The sequence below is a fragment of the Mizuhopecten yessoensis genome, unplaced genomic scaffold (genome assembly GCF_002113885.1).
Source record: "Mizuhopecten yessoensis strain PY_sf001 unplaced genomic scaffold, ASM211388v2 scaffold2501, whole genome shotgun sequence".
Taxonomy (NCBI): domain Eukaryota; kingdom Metazoa; phylum Mollusca; class Bivalvia; order Pectinida; family Pectinidae; genus Mizuhopecten; species Mizuhopecten yessoensis.
Genome location: NW_018404577.1, coordinates 236,161 through 262,592, shown reverse-complemented (window position 1 = coordinate 262,592; position 26,432 = coordinate 236,161).

Genomic DNA, 26,432 nt, shown 5'->3' with positions numbered 1-26,432 from the left:
CTGATACTGACCTTGTACAACCTTGTATCTCCCTGATACTGACCTTGTACAACCTTGTATCTCCCTGATACTGACCTTGTACAACCTTGTATCTCCCTGATACTGACCTTGTACAACCTTGTATCTCCCTGATACTGACCTTGTACAACCTTGTATCTCCCTGATACTGACCTTGTACAACCTTGTATCTCCCTGATACTGACCTTGTACAACCTTGTATCTCCCTGATACTGACCTTGTACAACCTTGTATCTCCCTGATACTGACCTTGTACAACCTTGTATCTCCCTGATACTGACCTTGTACAACCTTGTATCTCCCTGATACTGACCTTGTACAACCTTGTATCTCCCTGATACTGACCTTGTACAACCTTGTATCTCCCTGATACTGACCTTGTACAACCTTGTATCTCCCTGATACTGACCTTGTACAACCTTGTATCTCCCTGATACTGACCTTGTACAACCTTGTATCTCCCTGATACTGACCTTGTACAACCTTGTATCTCCCTGATACTGACCTTGTACAACCTTGTATCTCCCTGATACTGACCTTGTACAACCTTGTATCTCCCTGATACTGACCTTGTACAACCTTGTATCTCCCTGATACTGACCTTGTACAACCTTGTATCTCCCTGATACTGACCTTGTACAACCTTGTATCTCCCTGATACTGACCTTGTACAACCTTGTATCTCCCTGATACTGACCTTGTACAACCTTGTATCTCCCTGATACTGACCTTGTACAACCTTGTATCTCCCTGATACTGACCTTGTACAACCTTGTATCTCCCTGATACTGACCTTGTACAACCTTGTATCTCCCTGATACTGACCTTGTACAACCTTGTATCTCCCTGATACTGACCTTGTACAACCTTGTATCTCCCTGATACTGACCTTGTACAACCTTGTATCTCCCTGATACTGACCTTGTACAACCTTGTATCTCCCTGATACTGACCTTGTACAACCTTGTATCTCCCTGATACTGACATTGTACAACCTTGTATCTCCCTGATACTGACCTTGTACAACCTTGTATCTCCCTGATACTGACCTTGTACAACCTTGTTTCTTCCTGATACTGACCTTGTACAACCTTGTATCTCTCTGATACTGACCTTGTACAACCTTGTAACTCCCTGATACTGACCTTGTACAACCTTGTATCTCCCTGATACTGATCTGGTTCATCCTTGTTTTTTCTTGATACTGACCTTGTACAACCTTGTATCTCTCTGATACTGACCTTGTACAATCTTGTATCTCCCTGATATTGATCTTGTACAACCTTGTATCTCCCTGATACTGACCTTGTACAAACTTGTATCTCCCTGATACTGACATTGTACAACCTTGTATCTCCCTGATACTTACCTTGTACAATCTTGTATCTCCCTGATACTGACCTTGTACAACCTTTCATCTCCCTGATACTGACATTGTACAACCTTGTTTCTCCCTGATACTGACCTTGTACAACCTTTCATCTCCCTGATACTGACATTGTACAACCTTGTTTCTCCCTGATACTGACCTTGTACAGCCTTTTATCTCCCTGATACTGACATTGTACAACCTTGTATCTCCCTGATACTTACCTTGTACAATCTTGTATCCCTCGGATACTGACATTGTACAACCGTGTATCCCTCTGATACTAACATTGTACAATTTTGTTTCTCCCTGATACTGACCTTGTACAACCTTTTATCTCCCTGATACTGACATTGTACAACCTTGTTTCTCCCTGATACTGACATTGTACAACCTTGTATCTCCCTGATACTGACCTTGTACAACCTTGTATCTCCCTGATACTTACCTTGTACAATCTTGTATCCCTCGGATACTGACGTTGTACAACCGTGTCTCCCTCTGATACTAACCTTGTACAACCTTGTTTCTCCCTGATACTGACATTGTACAACCTTGTTTTTCCCTGATACTGACCTTGTACAACCTTGTATCTCCCTGATACTTACCTTGTACAATCTTGTATCCCTCGGATACTGACGTTGTACAACCGTGTATCCCTCTGATACTAACATTGTACAACCTTGTTTCTCCCTGATACTGACCTTGCACAACCTTGTATCTCCCTGATACTGACATTGTACAACCTTGTATCTCCCTGATAATTACCTTGTACAACCGTGTATCACCCTGATACTAACATTGTACAACCTTGTATCTCCATGATATTGACCTTATACAACCTTGTATCTCCCTGATACTAACATTGTACAGCCTTGTATCTCCCTGATACTGACCTTGTACAACCTTGTATCTCCCTGATGCTACATTGTACAACCGTGTGTCTCCCTGATACTAACATTGTACAACCTTGTATTTCCCTGACACTTACCTCGTACAACCTTGTATCTCCCTGATGCTAACATTGAACAACCGTGTGTCTCCCTGATACTAACATTGTACAACCTTGTATTTCCCTGATACTTACCTTGTATAACCTTGTATCTCCCTGATACTGACCTTGTACAACCTTGTATCTCCCTGATACTGACCCTGTACAACGTGTATCTCTCTGATACTGACCTTGTACATCCATGTGTCTCCCCTATACCAACCTTATTCCGTTATTTGTCTCCCTGATACTAACTTCGTATCTCCCTGTGTCTCCTGTGATACAGGGTTTGTTATTCTTTGGGAAAATTGTTTCGTTAGAGTTTTGATTATATAGATTTTGATATCATTGTAATAAACAAATGGTATTTGACATAACAGTATGATTTATACTTCATACACATAGTATATTTTGTATATATTAACGCGTATTAAATTGTATGAGTGGCATGCCCCTGTCTTAACATTGGTACTTCCATGTCTCATTACAACCAAACATGCTATCTAAATATTTCCTTGATCGAATTCAGTGACATTAATTTGAAATTGACATTAATGCATTTAGTCTGCATAAACGTCGCTTTGGGTCATAATGGGAGGATCGAGGTCACTAAGGTCGAGGGGTCAGTGAATCTGTGTCCGCGTGTCTCCGTAATGCACATCGACATTGGCTGCCAGATGAAATCAAACTCGGCAACAATATGTCCTTTCTAAGTAGAAAAAACAAGCACGGACTTAGTTCCGCATCTGACGTCTTGAGTCTCACAAAGGAACACCAAACATCGTCCTCCCTCTGTTGTACACTGTCGGGCATTCAGGCACCACCAGATATTTATTTTTGAAAATCTAATAAAAGAAAGCATCGATTTAATATCACCAGTGAAAACACTTAGGTCCAAAACATTAATAAAACATGCATCAATAAGGGGGATTAGATTAGACGTTTTTATCAGGTCATTTTTAACTACTACGGGAGATGTTGGTAAATTGGCACTCTTTCTCGCAAATTGTTCAGTAAATCTTTTTATTTGATCATTTCGTTCCGTATCTGTTTTGAAAGATTCATGCATATTATAGCAGCCCGACAGCGAACCGACGGTTATAATTCACATTTTTACGGAATTTAAAAGATAAAGTGATCATTAGAGGGGTATCTGTGTCGGGGTAATCTAATTTCTCCCTCTCACCGAGCTGCTTTTTGAATATGGATCCTTCAATTAGAGGAGCGAAGACCTGTCTCCCTAGGATCTCTCTCATTTTCATCAATTTATGAATTGCATTTTGATTGGTCGAAGTTATGTTACAGATAAAAGTAGAATTCGATATCGAGGCACAAAACGGGGGATGGTATAAAGTGCTTACCATATTAACGCCATCATTATTTATTTATTATATTGATCAGAGGAACAATGACGAACTTTTTTATTTACAGTATATACATTTTAGTAGATACTGAAACGAATAATTGATAAAATCACCAGCAAAATATTTTTGAAAAAAATACGGCACAAAGAGCTTTTTTGACTTGCATTGTTCACAAATAATTCAATCTGTTCATGTCACAATCAATTTAAATCAAGTCCATTAACTATGCACTTTGTATTAATTACAAAAAGTGAGAGAGATAATTTGGAGCCTAATACTGATATCATTTCCCATTCATTGTATCATCAAGTTCTTTCACTATATTGAAGTCCATTTCAAGTCACTAGGTATGTTCGATTTAACAACAAATTATATTTTCTAGTGTAAACTCATTTCGTAAATGTGCAATGTGGTACCTTGTTTGTCCGAATGCTATGTCTGCTTCTTGTTAGTCAAGTCACTTAATTGACTGTGTACAGTGGTAGCTCGTTAGTCCGGACATTTGATTGACGGTTACAGTAGTAACTCGTTAGTTAGTCCGTACACTTAATTGACTGTGTACAGTGGTAACTCGTTAGTCCGGACATTTGATTGACGGTTACAGTAGTAACTCGTTAGTTAGTCCGTACACTTAATTGACTGTGCAGTAGTAACTCGTTAGTCCAGACACTTAATTGACGGTGTACATTGGTTACTCTTTAGTCCGGACACTTTGTTGACTGTGCAGTGGTAACTCGTCAGTCTGGACACATAATTGAATGTGTACATTGGTAACTCGTTAGTCCGGACACTTAATTGACTTTTACAGTGGTTACTTTTGAGTTTTTAGTCCGGGCACTTTGTTGACTGTGCAGTGGTAACTCGTTAGTCCAGACACTAAATTGACTGTCTACATTGGTTACTCTTTAGTCCGGACACTTTTTTGACAGTGTGCAGTGGTTACTCGTTAGTCTGGACGCTTAATTGACTATGTACATTGGTTACTTTTTAGTCCGGACACTTTGTTGACTGTGCGGTGGTAACTCGTAAGTCCGGACACTTAATTGACCTTGTACATTGGTAACTCGTTAGTCTGGACACTTAAATGACGGTGTACAGTGAAAACTCGTTAGTCCGGACACTTAATTGACTGTGTGCAATGGTTATTCTTTAGTCCGGACACTTTGCTGACTGTGCAGTGGTAACTCGTAAGTCCTGACACTTAATTGACAGTGTACAGTGAAAACTCGTTAGTCCGGATGCTTAATTGACTGTGTACAATGGTTACTCTTTAGTCCGGTCACTTTGTTGACTGTGTAAATTGCTTACTCGTTAGTCCAGACACTTAATTGACTGTCTACATTGATAACTCGTTAGTCCGGTCACTTTGTTGACTGTGCAGTGATAACTCGTTAGTCCAGACATTTAATTGACTGTGTACAATGGTTACTCTTTAGTCCGGACACTTTGTTGACTGTGCAGTGGTAACTCGTTAGTCCGGACATTTAATTGACTGTGTACATTGGTAACTCGTTAGTCCGGACACTCAATTGACTGTGTACAGTGCTTACTCGTTAGTCCGGACAATTTGTTGACTGTGTAGTGGTAACTCGTTAGTCCGGACACTGCTTATCATGTATTATGGTACCTTGATACACAAATACCCTCACACTTATATCTTTTACCCCACATATACACTAATCATACACACAATACTCCCACATACAATAATCTCACCTGCAGTGCCCTCATATAAAATAATCCCTCACACAGTGTCCACATATACAATAATCCCACACACAGTGTCCACATATACAATAACCTCACACACAGTGCCCACATTACAATTATCCCACAAACAGTGTCCACACATTTCAATAATCCCACAAAAAGTGCCAACATACAACAATCCCACAAAAAGTGCCAACATACAATAATCCCACACACAGTGCCCAAATGTACAATAATCCCACACACAGTGTTCACACATACACTAATCCCACACACAGTGCCAAAATACAATAATCTCACCCACAGTGTTCACACATACACTTATCCCACACACAGTGCCCAAATGTACAATTATCCCACACACAGTGCCAACATACCATAATCTCACACACAGTGCCCAAATGTACAATAATCCTACACACAGTGCCAACATACAATTATCTCACACACAGTGCCCACATTACAATAATCTCACTCACAGTGTCACACATACACTAATCCCACACACAGTGCCCAAATGTACAATAATCCCACACACATTGCCAACATACAATAATCTCACACACAGTGCCCACATGTACAATAATCCCACACACAGTGCCAACATACAATTATCTCACACACAGTGCCCACATTACAATAATCTCACACACAGTGTTCACACATACACTAATCCCACACACAGTGCCCAAATGTACAATAATCTCACACACAGTGCCAACATACAATATTCTCTCACACAGTGCCAACATACAATAATCTCACACACAGTGCCCATACTGCAATAATCTTACACACAGTGTTCACACATACACTTATCCCAAACACAGTGCCAACATACAACAATCCCACAAAAAGTGCCAACATACAACAATCCCACAAAAAGTGCCAACATACAATAATCTCACACACAGTGCCCAAATGTACAATTATCCCACAGCCCATGTTCACACATACACTAATCCCACACACAGTGTCCATACATACAATAATTTCACACACAGTGTTCACACATACACTAATCCCACACACAGTGCCAACATACAATAATCCCACACACAGTGCCAACATACAATAATCCCACACACAGTGTTCACACATACACTAATCCCACACACAGTGCCAACATATAATAATCTCACTCACAGTGTTCACACATACACTAATCCCACACACAGTGCCCAAATGTACAATAATCCCACACACAGTGCCAACATACAATAATCTCACACACAGTGCCCACATTACAATAATCTCACACACAGTGTTCACACATACACTAATCCCACACACAGTGCCAACATACAATAATCTCCCACACAGTGTTCACACATACACTAATCCCATACACAGTGCCAACATACAATAATCTCACACACAGTGCCAACAAACAATAATCTCACACACAGTGCCAACATACAATAATCTCACACACCGTGTTCACACATATACTTATCCCATACACAGTACCCAAATGTACAATAATCCCACTCACAGTGACCAAACATACAATAATCTCACACACAGTGCCAACATACAATAATCTCACACACAGTGTTCACACATACACTAATCCCACACACAGTGCCAACATACAATAATCTCCCACACAGTGTTCACACATACACTAATCCCATACACAGTGCCAACATACAATAATCTCACACACAGTGCCAACAAACAATAATCTCACACACAGTGCCAACATACAATAATCTCACACACCGTGTTCACACATATACTTATCCCATACACAGTACCCAAATGTACAATAATCCCACTCACAGTGACCATACATACAATAATCTCACACACAGTGCCAACATACAATAATCTCACACACCGTGTTCACACATATACTTATCCCATACACAGTGCCCAAATGTACAATAATCCCACTCACAGTGTCCATACATACAATAATCTCACACACAGTGCCAACATACAATAATTTCACACACCGTGTTCACACATATACTTATCCCACACACAGTGCCCAAATGTACAATAATCTCACACACAGTGCCAACATACAATAATCTCACACACAGTGCCCAAATGTACAATTATCCCACAGCCCGTGTTCACACATACACTAATCCCACACACAGTGTCCATACATACAATAATCCCACACACAGTGTTCACACATACACTAATCCCACACACAGTGTTCACACATACACTAATCCCACACACAGTGCCAACATACAATAATCCCACACACAGTGCCAACATACAATAATCCCACACACAGTGTTCACACATACACTAATCCCACACACAGTGCCCAAACATACAATAATCCCACACACAGTGCCAACATACAATAATCTCACACACAGTGTTCACACATACACTAATCCCACACACAGTGCCCAAATGTACAATAATCCCACACACAGTGCCAACATACAATAATCTCACACACAGTGCCCACATTACAATAATCTCACACACAGTGTTCACACATACACTAATCCCACACACAGTGCCAACATACAATAATCTCCCACACAGTGTTCACACATACACTAATCCCATACACAGTGCCAACATACAATAATCTCACACACAGTGCCAACAAACAATAATCTCACACACAGTGCCAACATACAATAATCTCACACACCGTGTTCACACATATACTTATCCCATACACAGTACCCAAATGTACAATAATCCCACTCACAGTGACCAAACATACAATAATCTCACACACAGTGCCAACATACAATAATCTCACACACCGTGTTCACACATATACTTATCCCATACACAGTGCCCAAATGTACAATAATCCCACTCACAGTGTCCATACATACAATAATCTCACACACAGTGCCAACATACAATAATTTCACACACCGTGTTCACACATATACTTATCCCACACACAGTGCCCAAATGTACAATAATCTCACACACAGTGCCAACATACAATAATCTCACACACAGTGCCCAAATGTACAATTATCCCACAGCCCGTGTTCACACATACACTAATCCCACACACAGTGTCCATACATACAATAATCCCACACACAGTGTTCACACATACAATAATCCCACACACAGTGTTCACACATACACTAATCCCACACACAGTGCCAACATACAATAATCCCACACACAGTGCCAACATACAATAATCCCACACACAGTGTTCACACATACACTAATCCCACACACAGTGCCCAAATGTACAATAATCCCACACACAGTGCCAACATACAATAATCTCACACACAGTGCCCACATTACAATAATCTCACACACAGTGTTCACACATACACTAATCCCACACACAGTGCCAACATACAATAATCTCCCACACAGTGTTCACACATACACTAATCCCATACACAGTGCAAACATACAATAATCTCACACACAGTGCCAACATACAATAATCTCACACACAGTGCCAACATACAATAATCTCACACACAGTGCCCATACTACAATAATATCATACACAGTGTTCACACATACACTAATCCCACACACAGTGCCCACATTACAATAATCTCCCACATAGTGTTCACACATACACTAATCTCACACACAGTGCCAACATACAATAATCTCACACACAGTACCAACATACAATAATTGCACACACCGTGTTAACACATATTCTTATCCCATACACAGTGCCCAAATCTACAATAATCCCACTCACAGTGTCCAGACATACAATAATCTCACACACAGTGCCAACAACATTAATCTCACACACCGTGTTCACACATATACTTACCCCATACACAGTGCCCAAATGTACAATAATCCCACTCACAGTGTCCACACATACAATAATCTCACACACAGTGCCAACATACAATAATTGCACACACCGTGTTCACACATATTCTTATCCCATACACAGTGCCCAAATGTACAATAATCCCACTCACAGTGTCCATACATACAATAATCCCACTCACAGTGCCAACATACAATAATCCCACTCACAGAGCTCTCATAAACAATAATCTCACACACAGTGCCAACATACAATAATCCCACTCACAGTGTCCATACATACAATAATCCCACCCACAGTGTCCATACATACAATAATCCCTCTCACAGTGTCCATACATACAATAATCTCACAGACAGTGTCCATACATACAATAATCCCACTCCCAGTGCCAACATACAATAATCCCACTCACCGAGCTCTCATAAACAATAATCTCACACACAGAAGTGCCAACATACAATAATCTCACACACAGTGCCAACATACAATAATCCCCCTCACAGTGTCCATACATACAATAATCTCACTCACAGTGTCCATACATACAAGAATCCCACTCACAGTGTCCATACATACAATAACCTCACACACAGTGTCCATACATACAATAATCTCACACACAGTGTCCATACATACAATAATCCCACTCATAGAGCTCTCATAAACAATAATCTCACACACGGCGACCAGACACAGTTAACTTTATCTTGATGAAAGAACAATACTCACATAAAGCCTCTAACTACAATGAATCCTCCTCAACAGCGCTTCAAATAACAATGCCTTTTCCAACAGCACTTCCAGAACAATCTCCTCCAACAATATTCACTGTATCCAGCAGTGTTTCATTCAACAGTGCCTCCTCAAACACGACCCTAATATACCACCAGTGATCCCTTCTCTCTTTCTCTCTAAAGTTAAGGAAGTGCTCCCGCAGAAACAGCTTGTTATATAACTTACAACACTCCCTCCAAAACCGTCCTTAAATGACCATAGCTGTTGATAGGACATTAGATCCAATGTAATCAAGCAATCAGTCCCTCCAAAATGTTCCCTTTAACAACGCCCCCTACAAGAAACAACGTTCTTGTAATGACTTTCAATCAACAATGCTTCCTCCAACAAGGTTCTTCCTTAGCGTTTTCCTCAACATCACACACCGCCACCCTACATCCTTCCCTTCAACATACTTTGGACCAAAATAATCCCGCAATAAAATGCCCTATTTAACAAGTTTTCTTACTTTCCTTCAGAAATCCCTACAACAACGCTGTGTTCCTTCCACTAACGCTAAGGACGCAGCCACCAACAGGTGCCCCCAAACAGCGCTCCCTTCTACGCCACCATCTCTACATTATTATCCCCAGCAAAAAAATTCCCCCTACCAACAACGGTCCATCCTATAATTGCCCCTCCCTCCAATTTCCGCTAAACAACACTGCCTCCAACAGCTCTACTTATATCTAGAAAAATCAGCATTTTAAGTAAATTAGTTATTAACACGAAAAAACGATTTTTCCCCATACATGGCCCTAATGCTCTTCCGTACTCTCCGCATACTTATTGAAATAACAAGTACAGTATACAGGAAAGTGTGATAACTCGATCACAAGGCCATGTAATACACATACTTTCTCATTTTTCTTGTCATAAAAGTTTATTATAGACATCTTAATGTTTGATTGAGCGCAGCGAAACTACATGTGACATTTTCCTGCAATTTTTAATCTAATAAAACACTTTGAATATACAGAAAATGTACACGACCTCGTTGCCAGTTTCAATTTGACGTTAAAGTATACTTCCGGGAACGGAAGAGAATGCCTGAATCTTCACACATATTTAATACATAGTACTCAAGTGATTGGATATATATGTATATATATTTGTAAGTAACAGTCTTTCTTATTGTTTTCCTTGATATGCGGGTTAAATAGTTTTTTTTATCGTTTTCTATGGCAATTATGCACAGATTTTGTTACCAAACGCAGGCAACGGAACAGCGAGGTGGAGACAAGCTTCTGGCTGAATGCAAAACCTTTTCATTGCTTGCTGCCCTGTGGTGTTTTTAATTTCTTTAAATAGTCCACTCATGCGACATTATTAGTGATATACAGAATTGTCGACGTGCTTTTATCTTTTCCCTAGATTCCTTGTATGATGTATGTTGCAGCTTTAGATGAGGCCAGTAGTCCATTGCTGTGCTGATCCCTGTATAGGGGTTCCGACCCAGTGGAACCATTGCACGTGTAATTTACTTTACGTCACCTCTACCGCCATCACGCTTTCTGTGGCAGGCTGAAATGACACTGTTATGATAGCAGAACGACCGTTTCTCCCAATCCCCCCAGTCCCCAAGTGGAATACCAACGGTACGCCTATTACGTTTTTATCTATATAGCACTCATGACCTCGAATCACTGCAAACAGGTCCCATGTGAGGATCTTCCTATTCCCACTGAAATGTTTGGTTGGAAAGCGTTTCCATTTTTATATTGACGTTTCTGAGCAAGGCCCTTTTCAGACATCTAAAAAATGGCGCTCAAGCAAAGACGGGTTTAAGTATGTATTCTTAAATTCATAATCGGTACCAGCTTTCATGTTTGTCCACCTAGATCTGATTCAACAATTATTCTAGTTTTGATCAATGATGAATAACATGGTTACACAAATATCTTGAATGCGACCCAAAAGAGACCTTTGGGACAAATGGGCCTGATATCAAATTACTGGACGTATGTTAAACGGGTTTGGATCAACACTCAGTAAAATGTCAACCTTTCCTCCTCCTCCTCCCCCTCCTCCTCCCACATCCAATGATGGTATATACTTCGTAGAATGGACGAAAGCTCTCGAAGCCTGAACGTTACACCACCTTTCTATTCACAATTCTATTGGATGTACAGCAAATTCTTGACATCGTTGGAAAGATGGATATTTTTTCTTGTTACAGCATTCTACATCCAAGTAAAGTATTATCCTTGCGCAGGTATTGTTTCCGTTTCCTCCTAAAACAAACACCGCTCTGATGTTCCAATGCATTTTAGGTTATATACCACTTCCTGCATATTCGTGAAGTTGAATTCATTCAGACAGTCGACCGGAAGAACACCTCATGTCCACAGGGCTATTCATTAAAGGTGCGCTGTTCGGGGTTTGTGGTGGTTTACCGTCACCGTCAGGCACACACTTTGGTTTGGTCTGTTTGTGTTTTACGTCATATTAACGGCTATGGCCATTTAAGGACGTGCTAGGTTTTGGTGGTGGAGGAAAGCCGGAGCTCCCGGAGGAAAACCATCGACCTACGGCAAGTACCTGGCGACTTCCCCACGAAGGTCTCGAACCCGCGACCCAGTGGTGGAGGGCTAATGATAGCAGAATGTCAGACGCCTTAACCACTTGGTCACCGCGGGCCCGTGTCAGGCTTCACGAATAATTGGGATTTTGTACAGCTATATATAGATTCCCTGTTGTTACGTCAGCATTTTGTCTCGTCTGTGTGCTTTTTGCTTTTAAAAAGTTAGTCGGGGCAAATTTTGAAACTACGAGAGCTTTCCTCCCTTCCAGTATTATGCAATCGTTGGGGGTTGGATGATGGGCTAGCAATGGGGGAGTTGGGGGAGGAGCATTTTTACCGAGTATTAGCTTCCTGAAGAACCCCAACCCCAACACAACAGGATTCTCGAGTAAACAACTGTACGAAAGCATCATTAGTTAGTGATGATGAATTATATACGTTGAATCTGTATTCCTAACAATTTACACAATCTGATAAAAAAGAATCATTTAATCAACCTTTGATAAAGACAAAAATCAAAGAAACAATTAATCACACTTCCCTTAAATAAATAATTCAAAATTCATATAACTGAATCATTCAACTAAATCAATTTTAAATCAATCAACTAAATCAATTTTAAATCAATCAACTAAATCAATTTTCAATCAACCAGCCAACCCACCAATCAATTCATCAAGGAACGAATATAACCACGGACAAATGAACTAATATTTTGTATCAATTAGTCAACAAACGAACACGGACGGACCAACAACTAGCCCATCATTTAGTGAATCGATAACAAATATCTACTCTATCATAATCAACCTGCCAAACAGCCACCAACCAATCGATCAATCAATCAATCAATCGGTCAACCAATCAATCAGTCAATCAATCAATCAATCAATCAATCAATCAATCAAATGAAAAAGCAATCAATCAATCAATCAATCAATCAGCCAATCAATCAACCAACCAACCAATGAATCAATCAATCAATCGATCGATCAATCAATTAATCAAACAGCCAGTCAGTCAATGAATCAGTCAGTAAATCAATCAATCAACCAATCAATCAAACAATCAGTCAGTCAGTCATTCAGCTAATCAATCAATCAATCAATCAATCAATCAATTAGTGAGTCAGTGCACAATCAATAAATCAACTGATCTACGAATCAAATAATCAATCAGTCAATAAATTAATCCTATAATCAATAAATCATCAAACCAATCAACTGTCCGATCAATCAATAACCAATCAAATCAATGTTTTATAAACTTACCAATCAAATTAAAAAATTATATTTGTAAATAATTATAAAACAAGACGATCAGTCAGACCATTAAAGTGGACTAAAGTGCGTTTAACTTGCGAAAGAAATTTCCTTTGATGAAATTGAACCGTAATTAACGTTATCCGGGTCAAAGGTCACAATATCGACCTCTTGAAACCATCGAAAGTATCATGGTTTGGGAGTTAGTATGTAGGGGAGAACCAGTATTGTCAATACAAACCGTTTTTGACAGATGTCACATCCCGTCCACGGTGGCGTGTCTGACGGAATTCCGCGCCTGCCTCAACCGATACACATAGGCCTCAAAATACCACGCTTGGATATGTCAAATTGACTTTTACAAAGTTTAAAAAAGCAGGGCGTTCTGTTGAAATTGAGTTCTAAATTCAATTGATATTCTCTAGAAATGTTGCCAAAATTGTATAGTCCAATTCTATTTCGCGTCATTTGATATGGATTATATCACATATCAGCCACGACGCCCCTAGGGAGCTCAGTGCTAGGCAATACCCGTAGTCTTTATTATTGTATTATAGCGTAAGTGTAACCAGATATTAGATATGTGCTTAAGTACAAGGCACAAAATACCAAAATCATAGCTATAACTCGGTCCTGTATATACATCTAATATAGCAATGTATAGGAGGTGTATATGACGAGGACAGGCCGTGTAAATGACAATTACATTGGTATACTGATGGAGATCAACTCCGGTTTTCATTCTAGTTGAAACGTTTCCCCCACGCAGGGAGCGCAGAGCGGATCTTATATTCTCATTTTGTACAAATGGTTCTTTTTCAGATGTAATAACAAAAGGTAATCCTGGGGCATTACTTGTCATCACCCTGTCTCAAGCCCTCAACATATCGCGGCCGGTCCATTCAATCAATTATTACTGAGGGCGACTTGGACGATTAACATTGTCAGAGGAGGAATAAGGAATTGATCCCCTAAATTACGCAGTGTTAACCCCCACAATATTACCAAAGTGAGTTGTTGAAATTATATCATCGAAAAAGAGGCTTAAGGAAATATAGAAAAATAAACGTGAAATGTTTTGGCGAGTACCGATGCGAAAACGAAGTAAAATCCCGGTTGTCAATGTAGGACTTGGAGGCAGATAGAAACATGTCACCGAGATGGAGGGGGATTATGGTTTGGGGGACGCAGACAATTATTACGGCCTTCCTGTTGAAAACATTGTCCTCGGTGTGATCAGTAGTAAGGGTGACAGGGAGAAAGCATGACAATAATAAATGCTAGGTCAAACCGGCGACTGTGGTGTTGGTCCAAGGCTTAGGCGGTCAACATACTGGATCTCGTGCATAATCCAGCCGCTGAAACAAGCAAGTTTTGTAATGATGGAAGAGATAACATCACCAACTGATGGGATGACTTACTAAAACACGCCAGGCTCTCATGTTTAATCAGTATCTACCTCTTATTACAATTTTGACTTATTCAATTTGTAAGGTTGCATTTTAGTTAGTTTTATTCGTGTTTAACGTCTTCGGTAAGGTTATATGACGTCAGTAATGGTCATATGACGCTAGTGTCCACTGGTGACGGAGAATACGATAATGCTGACAAGGGACTTACCAGAGATATCAAACGAAACACCACCGAACAGATAAAGGAGAAAAAAGAAAAAGAAGAGAAAAGAAGAAGAAAAGACAGAAGTCATCACAAGCATTGCAGTGAGGGTATCACAGAAGGCGCCCGATCAATTTTTGTCTCTTTAATATCCATAATAAGATAAAACACCGGATTAGGAAGGGTGTCCCACGTTGGTCGCCTCATATGTTGATAACGTAAGCTATCGGACTCGCTTTCGTTGCTCATTTATCTCGATATACAGAGGAATGACTGTCCCGGGTCATAATACACATTTACCAGGTGTGCAGGATATACATAGAACATAGGAAATTCACTTAAATGAAACGTTTAACAGATACAATGTCAGGTGTTACGTTCTTCAAAAATTGTTGTTATTTTTAAGTGTCTACCGATCATGTCACGTGACTGTCCATCCAGCCTTCTGTCGAATTGTCCATTAATTACAGCCGTTGTAGCGGTCAGGCGCCTTGACCTTTCCCACGATCCCTTTCACAGCTTGTTCGGTCATTTCTCATCCCAAAGTTTACCTACTTGTCCTTCCATTTCTCTCTCCCTCCATCAATCAAGTATTTATCAACACGTTTACCCAGTCTTCCGGCTTTGCACCCATTCTTCCGTCCGTCTTTCTCTCTATCAGTAATTTATTCCATAATTAATTTATCCGTTCATGCATCTACATGCACCTAAGTCTATTCATGCCTCTCTGTCAATGCATCTATCCATTAGTTATCCCTCCCTCCTTCCTTCCCTCCTTCTATCTGTCCGTCTTCATACGTATATGTTAATTAAAGCCTACATTCATCCCGGTATCGTCCTTGTGTCCCGCAGTGTTTAGTCGGGGTGTCGAATACATCTCTCACAAGTTTACATCTATACTACAGATATTGATTTCAAAAATCCAACACAATGAACATGGGCTGCCTATAGATGCATTATTTAGGAAAAAAAGAAGCTTACCAGTATATAGTGCTTCCAAGGACGAGGCTGTAGGCTGATCTATCGGCAGAGAGTTAATATTTTAATGGTTATAAATACTTAGCAATGACCTGCAACTCTATTCGATATTTCTCCAGGCTAAAAACCTCACAATCCTAGACACCCTCTTACATCAAACCCAATTTTTAAGACCGTTTTTACATTAATCTGAGTTTAAACCCGAAATCTTGTCACCTTCTTTGTGTAACGTATGTGTTCTAGATAAATTAAAAGTAGAAGGGATTAGTATCTGTCGCGGATACGATCGCTGGTACGTTTTCGATACTTACCGCAGTCTCGGAGCTCGGATTAGCGGAAATGGGCTCAATCACACCTAACATGTTTTAATTAACGCACCATGGTAACTTCTATAAATCTTCAGATTTTACAAAATCATGATAGATCAAGCAGTTGAAATCAGACACAATGGAAGCGGCTTTAAGTCTTCTGCTACCACTGGGTTTTTTTAAAGTTCGATACCTTTACATTTCCTTTAAAACATAAAAACAGTACCCTTCTTTTAATAGATGAGAACTTTAAATGTGTTGAAGGCATCAATGTTGTTTTTGTTCCCATTAACATTTCAAATATCAATAACCTCTTATTTTCAAATGAAAACATTTTATTTTTAGGAGGAAAGAACTTAATACTCAATAATTGTTACATGCTTGTGGGTTAAATTCCAAAGTCGGTGTTTAATAGGTAACACGAGAGTGGTCCCTCCTCGGCTGTACACTAAATATAATTGATGTAAGTTTAACTATTAACTGCCTGTAGTCGAGTCTTCACTGTAGAAACATTGTTACGCTGTTAACTGTATTGCACCAGCTGAGTGTAGCTAACATTGATACCTTTATCATCTTGTACTCTTGTCATTATGCGTTTAACACATTCCTTCAATCCATTCTTATTAGGAGAAACTTATACATTGAAGCAGCATTTCTCAGGTTTGTGTGCCTAGCTGTAGAGACGTGTAGCGCCATCGATTACGATATGATTCTAAATGTATTGAAGAAGGATCATAGGGGCAGCAGTCTTTTTTAATCCGGTTGAGATCAAGGGAAACGAAAAATTTGTTATGACATCTTATGAACGAGAAATATCCCTTAATTAATAACGTTTGGTTTGTATATACGTCATGCTTTTAAACGAATAATCTGGAAAACGAGTTAATACAAAAAGAGTAAAATTATAGATTTTTGCAAAATGATGTTTAATTTGAAAAATACAGAGAAACAAATATTCTATGACAATACGCGGATTTCTGGTTCTAGTGATGACATGTTGATAGTTACATGACGTCAGATAATATTTACAGAGTTCAGTAATATCCCAGGAGAAACTTAACACACAGCTGTATAGTGGTACATTGATGATGAAGTGATATCGAATTATAAATTTGAATATATTTCAGGTGGTGTCTTTCAGAGTTATAGCAATATCAGATTATACTTGAGCGTGTATGTCCAATTCCTTTAATCAATTATTACATGTACTCCCTAAAGAGAGTATAACTGCACATGTCAGAGATATAGAATGAGTTCCAAACAGTAATTATAGGTAACTTGTGTTTCTGTACTGAGAAATACAAGCGGGTAATATAGCCACGATCATTGCTGCTCTTTGCAATTGTAGCTTTTGATTTCTTAATGAATGAACAATACCTTTCTTCTAGTTGTTCCGCATGAATCCGCGAAGCAGTTACTGAAAGACGTACAGGTATTACGTATAAGCAGCTTACCTAAGGAAAATAGAGATTTTTCTTCATAACTTTCATATAAAACTCTATGATGAGATTCCTATCAGCCAAGTGTTGGCATTATTTTCATGGCGTCATGATTGTGACGTCGGCTACCATTGCGCCTTTCCTTGAAGAAATAGTTTCTATTAATTAGGCAAGAACGAAACATACGTGTATCTGAAGAAAAAGATGAACTTTAATAAAATATTTTCCACGAGTTAAGTCAATATGAAAGCCAGATTTACCATGGCAAATTCCACATTAGATTCTGACGTACTTTATGGCATTTGTCACTTTCCGGTTGGCATTCATGTTGACTATAAATGCCAACTGAAAGGAATTCAGTACTTACAATGTAATTGAAATTCTAACAGACACTTTCTTTACAAAAACTAATTGATTTATATTCATTTTTGAAACCCCCCACCAAAAAACAGGAGTGTACACCATAGCATTATCGTCATTATTCGAACAAGCGGTAACAACTATCAGTTATTGCTGTTTTGTAGATTATGACAAGTCACGTTTCGTAAAATGGCTGCGCTGGACGTTTGTCGTTGAGTTTCATACGGGAATAACAATTGTCAGCCTATGACAAGTTATAACAGTGATGCACGGGAGGAACTTTAATGCAGACAGAAGAAGAATGAGAATTGAAAAAAAATGTTATTAATTTTATTTTTCGTAAAATTCTTTAATTAAATTGTCAATTTTCATAGATGTGTTTTAATAACATCAGAACAAGAAAAATAATTAAAATTTGTTGTTATTAATTTAATTTTTTAATGTTCTTGAATTAATAATCAATCATGTTGATCTCTTTCTCACGAAGAACATTGGATACTCGTCCGAAGAAGCAATCAATAAAAAGCGGCAATATGGCGCGGGGATACACATGGCTATAAGTTGGGTTGTCAATTATGAGCAGGAGAGCGTACGCTTGTACGAGGAACTTGACAAGGCTACGACGTTCTCCACCACGTCGCTTCCATAATTGACAAATTCATAGTGCCGTATAAATATCCCTATATGATTGATTGATAACTGCGAACAACACCAGAGCCGAGGTTAAACGGTAATTAATCATGAATCAATTTCACAGAATCAAATTGTTCCTAGCGCTGACTTCGCCTGGCTTGTTATAGGAAATATGACAAATGACGATATAGCAGAAAGTTCCAGCTCGCCGATAATTTGCTCAGAAGGAAAATGTTGATGTCATTGTCGGCGTGGAAAGATGAATCTGACGGATCTCCAAATGAGGTTCCTAAGGGGATACAGTGGCTGGAACAAAAAGACTAACAGGCATATCAATACATACATTGTAGCATGTGTGAGAAAAGGATATGGAGGTACCGAAGAAAAATAATTTGATTTTTTTTAAAAATGAAAGTATAAGCCGACCAATAAACAACATGATTGTTGAAAGAAGACATTTATTTTTATTTTTGAAAAAAAAAGGTATGTCATAAATTCTAATTGAATTAGAAATATGCAATGCATTAGTGTGGAAGCTCGTTTATCCGGCCTTGAGTAATCCGGTTATCCGAAAAATTCAAACATTTGTATTTAAAAACTTGTATTCGGGGGCTTATATTCAATATCTTTGATTCAGAAACTGAAATACACTAATCAGCAAGCCTCCTTATGCTAGATTTAACAAAAGTCTTTAGAATATCCAGACTAAATATATTCCACTGTACATATTTTGAACATGCAATACATGAAATATCAGATATGAAGAAAACATCTCATTGCGGTCAGCTAGTTCTTTATACGATTCATATGGTATTTATGGTACCATTTTTTTCTATTATCATTTTAAATGAGCGTTAAGCTTCGTGAAAAGAACGAAAAGTTAAACAAAAGAAACCCAGGACAATTCTGCAAAAGACCAACCTGCAGGGACAACACAATTTTTCTGATACACAAACTTTACTTAGGCAAACTTGTATCATTCTGTTTCCTTCCTTATCTAAATGGAAAGCTTGTAACGGTCTTAAAAGATATTCATATTCTAAAACAAAAGAGAAGATAGCTAATATCCATACACAATGAGGGAATGTGCCCAGAAAGGTAGAGAACACCTTTAAACAAGCATTAGATGTGATGTGTGGGGTTTTTATCTTAAATCTCGTTATTTCCTCCCCATCCATCACGCGCTCAATTGAACCCTCGAATGTGGCGCGGGAGAGCACAATTATGATATCGTATACGTAGCGGGATAAAAGCCCATAATGGCGATTTGATGCGCATCGTGGTTATCACAGCACCGCATTCCGAGACATGACCGGGTCTCAGTACAATTTGGAGAAAAGTTCATTTTGGAAATCATCCTCTTGTGGACTAATTCTGTTGTATTGAAATTGATATGTATTATGCGTGGAATGGCAATGTTTTGGTCATTATTATTAAGACGAAAAAGGATGATATGTCATCCATCTTAATACGGCTTTATTACATGACGAAGACTACACGCTCGGAGCAGCCAATATCTTGTCACGGGGTTGTCTCTTTATTGTACAATCATAGCGGCAATTCATCACTTTAACGCCTCGGAGTTCCAATCATTTTTGTTTTGAGTAACTATAATAAGAAGGCGTCCCCTCGCGCGCACTAAGCCGGGATCGAATTTTACAATGATGAAGGATTCCATGAGATCAAATAAAAAGAGTTTTGTAACGCAAGTATAGATTGGCTGTTATAACGCAATGCTAGGGAGTTTAGATGGTACACAGTCCGGATTTCTGTACGCCGAAAGGAATATGTAATAGGTTTGCTGATTGGTTATTTGATGAATGTCTCGACATTCTTAAAGATGAAAAACAACGTTATTCATTGGATGCTTTATTGAAGGGATATAAATGCTAAAAACACCCTGTAAAGAGCATCCTCGACTATCGAAGGTGAAGAGTAGGTTTTGTATGTATGGCCTTATATAAAGTTTAAAAGATTCCTTTTGCTTCAAACAACTACCTGGTTATGCCTTCCGCAAAGAGGACAGCGGTATTTTGTAGATAACTTCCAAACATACCGGTACCCATCTGTACAGCTTGGCTGACCGGAATAGTTACCATAAATTGTAAAAACATACACATTAACTTGGTACCTATACTGGAAGTCTTATTTGACCAAAATCCAGATAAATGTTTCTTTCATCGTCATCAAACTTTCGTTTAAATTGAAGTCGAAACCGTGTGATATATGTTGGAATCAGAGAAGCTGCTGTTACTTCAGAAGCTTATACTATTAGGGTTGTCGGTACTGATTCATATCGACAAATCCACATATTGGTCAGTTACGGATAAAAAAACCTCAGCTGCTGCTGTTGTGACGGACTCTTTGTAGCACTTAATGAGCATGCTTATGAGAGCTATCATAACGAACGCGTTACCATAGCTGGTCTTTGTTATCGCTATTGACTGCGAATGGAACAACGTCATTGATTGGCTGCTGTGTGATGAATGGGTACACAAACCTGATTCACATAACGAGATCAGGGATTGGTTATTGTGAGTTATGGCCAGTAATATCACATTTTATTACTGTATCGTATCGTAATAAAAAGTCCAATCTTTTCTCACGCTTACTCAGACAGATTAGGGTGGTATTAACAAGATCATAAAGCTGTTACAGGCGATCTCTGTCAGATGTAACGGGAAAGATGATGTATACCACGGCATCCCATAATATGCAATAACACCGGATGTTGGGCACTATACTATCACGTGACCTGTCAAACTTGCGAACCAATCGATTTTGCTATCGTGTATATGATAAGAAGGTCTGCGCTATAGGTTTTAGCAGTTGATCTTTTTGCATTGTGGTATTTTGCATTGATGTCGATTCCTCGTGTTTTGGTTATGATGTCACTATAATTCACGACGTACTTTATATCAAGTAATTTACATAACCAAGAAGTGACCAGTTGAGTATCTCTAATTATTACACATCCATTTGTACAACCGGAAGTCATAACATAGAATGTGTGGTCAACTGGTATCCTTACAGTCACTACCGGATGTTACCAGATAGTTGTGATCTGAAGTTTTTCCCTTTCCTGTTCTAGGTTAAAGTATCAGTTCGATTTTAAAATGGAATTGTCAATATTAGCCATCTTTATTCAAAAGCCTTACAAGAAAACCAAATAAAAATGGAGTAATTACTTGTTTCACCATGAGAAGAGGAATGTTAACATTGCGATTTGGTCTTGTCATAGCTAGGTACGTGCACACCCCTTACGTTTTCAGTTCCTACCGGAAGTCACTAGATACATATACACTATGACGTCATTAGCCTGTTGGTATTTAAAAGCTACATGGTACCTAAAATGTACATCGTTTAAAGAAATCCGTATCCATGTTTGAGTTTAAATCAATATTTTTCACATTAAAGCTAAAAGACATACTCTCTGTCTTACATGTAAATACATTCTAAAGCAAAACACCAAATGATACAGTTTTAACAGTCGAAAACAAAAAAGGTAAGTATGTTCCGAAAGCCACTACCACCATTTCGACTCGCTAAGCACTGTAAGTATTAACAAACGAGATAGAAACAACCCTTCTGGGTCTCCTATTGTAACAAAATGGTACGTCGATTATCACGTTCAGTCATCAAAACGCCGGTCTTGATACTCGTAAAGGACACAACGATGCACACGTGTGTCTTTGCGTTTATTGAAAAATACCAGCGACTCCATTCCAACTCTCAACCTTAGCAATACACTTAAAATACTATATCAGTGACACTCCAACCAAACAAATTCAAACCTTAGCCATACTCTTACCGAATTGCCCTCTAAACTCCAAATCTTAGCCATATCCTTATCAAATTACTCTACACACCCAAAACCTTAGCCATACCGTTCACAAATTGCTCTACACACGCAAAACCTTTGCTAAACTGTTAACAAATTGCTCTCTCAACCCAAACCCTTAGCCATACCTTTAACAAATTGCCCTCCCGACCCGAAACCTTTTTCATACAGTGCAATATTGCCCTTCCAACTCCAAACCTTAGATATACCCTTAACCAATTACCTTTTCGACACCAAACCTTAGCCATACCTATAATAAATAGCCCTTCCAACTCCAAGTGTAAGCCATATCCTTAACGAATTGCCCTTCCAAAAGCCCTACTATACCCACAGACGATGTGATCTCTGACACCAGTCTCTACCAAAATACTACCTTACTACCCCAACAACTCCAAACACAGCCGTATTGCCCCCACAGCCTAAACACACGTCTCTATCAAAACCCTCTGAAGGACATCAAACGCTATATTCTTATACAAAGAAGTTATCCATTGCAACTTCCTTAGATGGTTTAGTGCTGTTTATGATTTTCAAGATGGCATATTTTGTTCGTTTACTGGTATCATAAATTCATAATGCTCACTAAATGGTGTATTACTCAACGAAAGTGCAATCCCAGACCAAAGAACGCGGTTCACAAATGCTGAAACCCTTATATTTGCCAAGAGGCTTCGTGCGCAACTTATTTCGAAGACTTTGCCAAAGGTCTCGACCAGTGGCCCGTTTATTTACCGAGAGGTCTGGAGCAATGACTGAGATGTCCTGAAAAAAATGCCCAGATTTAACTGAGAGATTTCGACCAAAGGCGCAAGTGTTCATGGAGAGGCCTGGACCAATTGTCCCAGTATTAATCAAGAAGTCTGGACCAATGGCCCACGTGTTTATCGTTAGGTCTTGATTAATGGCCAACGTGTTTGTCGTCAGGTCTGGACAAATATCCCGCGCATTTACCGAGAGGTCTGGACCAAAGGCCCCAGTATTTACCGAGAGGTCTGAACCAATGGCCCACATGTTTATCGTTAGGTCTGGACCAATGGCCCCAGTGTTTGTCGAGAGGTCTGGACCAAAGGCCCACATGTTTATCGTTAGGTCTGGACCAATGGCCCCAGTGTTTGCCGAGAGGTCTGAACCAATGGCCAGATTATTAACTGAGAGGTCCCGACCAATGCCCGCAGAGATGAAAGATCTCGAGCACGGTTGAAATCCGGAATTTCGTCAAGAACACAGCTTACTTGCCTGTGAGCTGGTAGGCGTTGAGTTTGGTTCCTGACGCATTTAGAACCATCTTGTGTTGAACCTTCAGTATGATTTTTAAATACTTGAAGATATGATATTATTAAGATTTTGCGATCTTTTGTATAATATTGCGTATCTGCATGAACTGTGTTGTATGTTTGTACGTGTAATTCTTAGAAATATAATAAGTAGATGTTACAACGGTATGGTTCAATCACAGTTAGCTCCCTTTACGACACTCTCCTGATTTGTCTGCCCAGACATACATACTATGATGTAGTACAGGGGCTGGTGTACTTCTTCCGTAGTTGTTAATGTCTTTCAAAATATCGCTCTCAAGAATCTGTCTCTCATTAGGACTGGGATGTCTATAAACTAAGTTCAATGGTAGATGACGGTCATAAATGCTTTTAGGACACAATTAAACGCTTCTTAGTAAACAGTGTAAAAATACACGGAATGCTTGCCTTTCTCTCGACAACAGTCTTCCCCGTACCCTCACCATCACAGACGCACGTGATATATAGATTTCCTGGAATAAAACACCAGGAAAATACATTTCTTTTTGGTTTTCTATTTCTTTCCTGAAGGAAGACTCCTCATCTGTTTCAGAGATTAATTTCTGCAAACTGCACTCTAGGTCTTAGGTTTATTACTAATAAGCAGTTTTCGCGTCCTCTGGCTCAGCCGTATAGCTCTCAATCGGCCTTTATTTATGGGGTTTGGGAGAAGTAAGAAGCAGTATTATGAAGATGTATGAAGAAATATTTACAATCACACTTGTTAGATTGTTTTTCAACAGAATGCACGGCTAACTAATTGATGTGCGACCTTAGCGGAGATTTATCGCACCCAGCAGAGGGATATGGTTATAACTCTCATATTAGAGAAATCTAGATGTTAAGACGGGACGAGGGACCCAATGAAAATCTGCCTTAAATGGGTATGGATTGGGTGTAATCCTCGTAAAACTGAAGCCCCCAGAACATTTCACGTTTATTTATGATGTCGTTCGCTGTCATCAAGCCTACAATGTTTCGGTCTTGCGACGAAATTTTCCGTTATATCAATTTATCAAAACCTGAATGATTCCGTCACAGTAGGGAAAGATGGGTCTCCAGCTCGACTTATTTTTACCATCAATAATTTAGCGAGCGAGACCTCTGTTATCGAGATAAGATGATTGGCTGTCTATTGGTGTTTTATAGTCTCGCGAGAGCAAGAATTAGGAAACATAGTACGTGGATATGAACCATGAATATGTCCTAATCATCGACAAAGGTTTATTATGGGTCTCTCAAGAGTACTGAGGATAAATGGAAAAAGATTACATGTATTTTAAAACATTTTGTGTATTTCCGAAGAAGATATGCCAATTTATCCAGAAGTTTTAGTTAATTGTCAATGTTTTTTGGAGTTTTAATTGTTCCAAGGGCGCGTCGTTACTAAAGTACAATTGTTATTAGTGTTGTTGTGTGTGTATAGAACGCTTAGATTGTAGTATTACTACCGCCATCTCGTACTCTTACAGAGTTATGTGAGGTTTATATACAGCCACTAGCATATCTAGGTTTTTATACAACCACTAGTATATCCAAGTTTCTATACAACCACTAGTATATCTAGGTTTATAAACAACCATTAGTAAATCCAGGTTTATATACAACCACTAATATATCTAGGTTTATATACAGCCACTAGTATATCTAGGTTGTTACACAACCACTAGTATATCTAGGTTTATATACAACCAATAGTATATCTAGGTTTATATACAACCACTAGTATATCAAGATTTATAAACACCACTAGTATATCTAGGTTTATATACTACCACTAGTATATCTAGGTTTATAAACAACCACTGGTATATCTAGGTTTATATACAGCCACTAGTATATCTAGGTTTATATACTACCACTAGTGTATCTAGGTTTATATACAGCCACTAGTATATCTAGGTTTATATACAGCCACTAGTATATCTAGGTTGTTACACAACCACTAGTATATCTAGGTTTATATACACCACTAGTATATCTAGGTTTATATACAACCACTAGTAAATCTAGGTTTATATACAACCACTAGTATATCTAGGTTTATATACAGCCACTAGTATATCTAGGTTTATATACAACCACTAGTATATCTAGCTTTATATACTACACTAGTATATCTAGGTTTATATACAACCACTAGTATATCTAGGTTTATATACAACCACTAATATATCTAG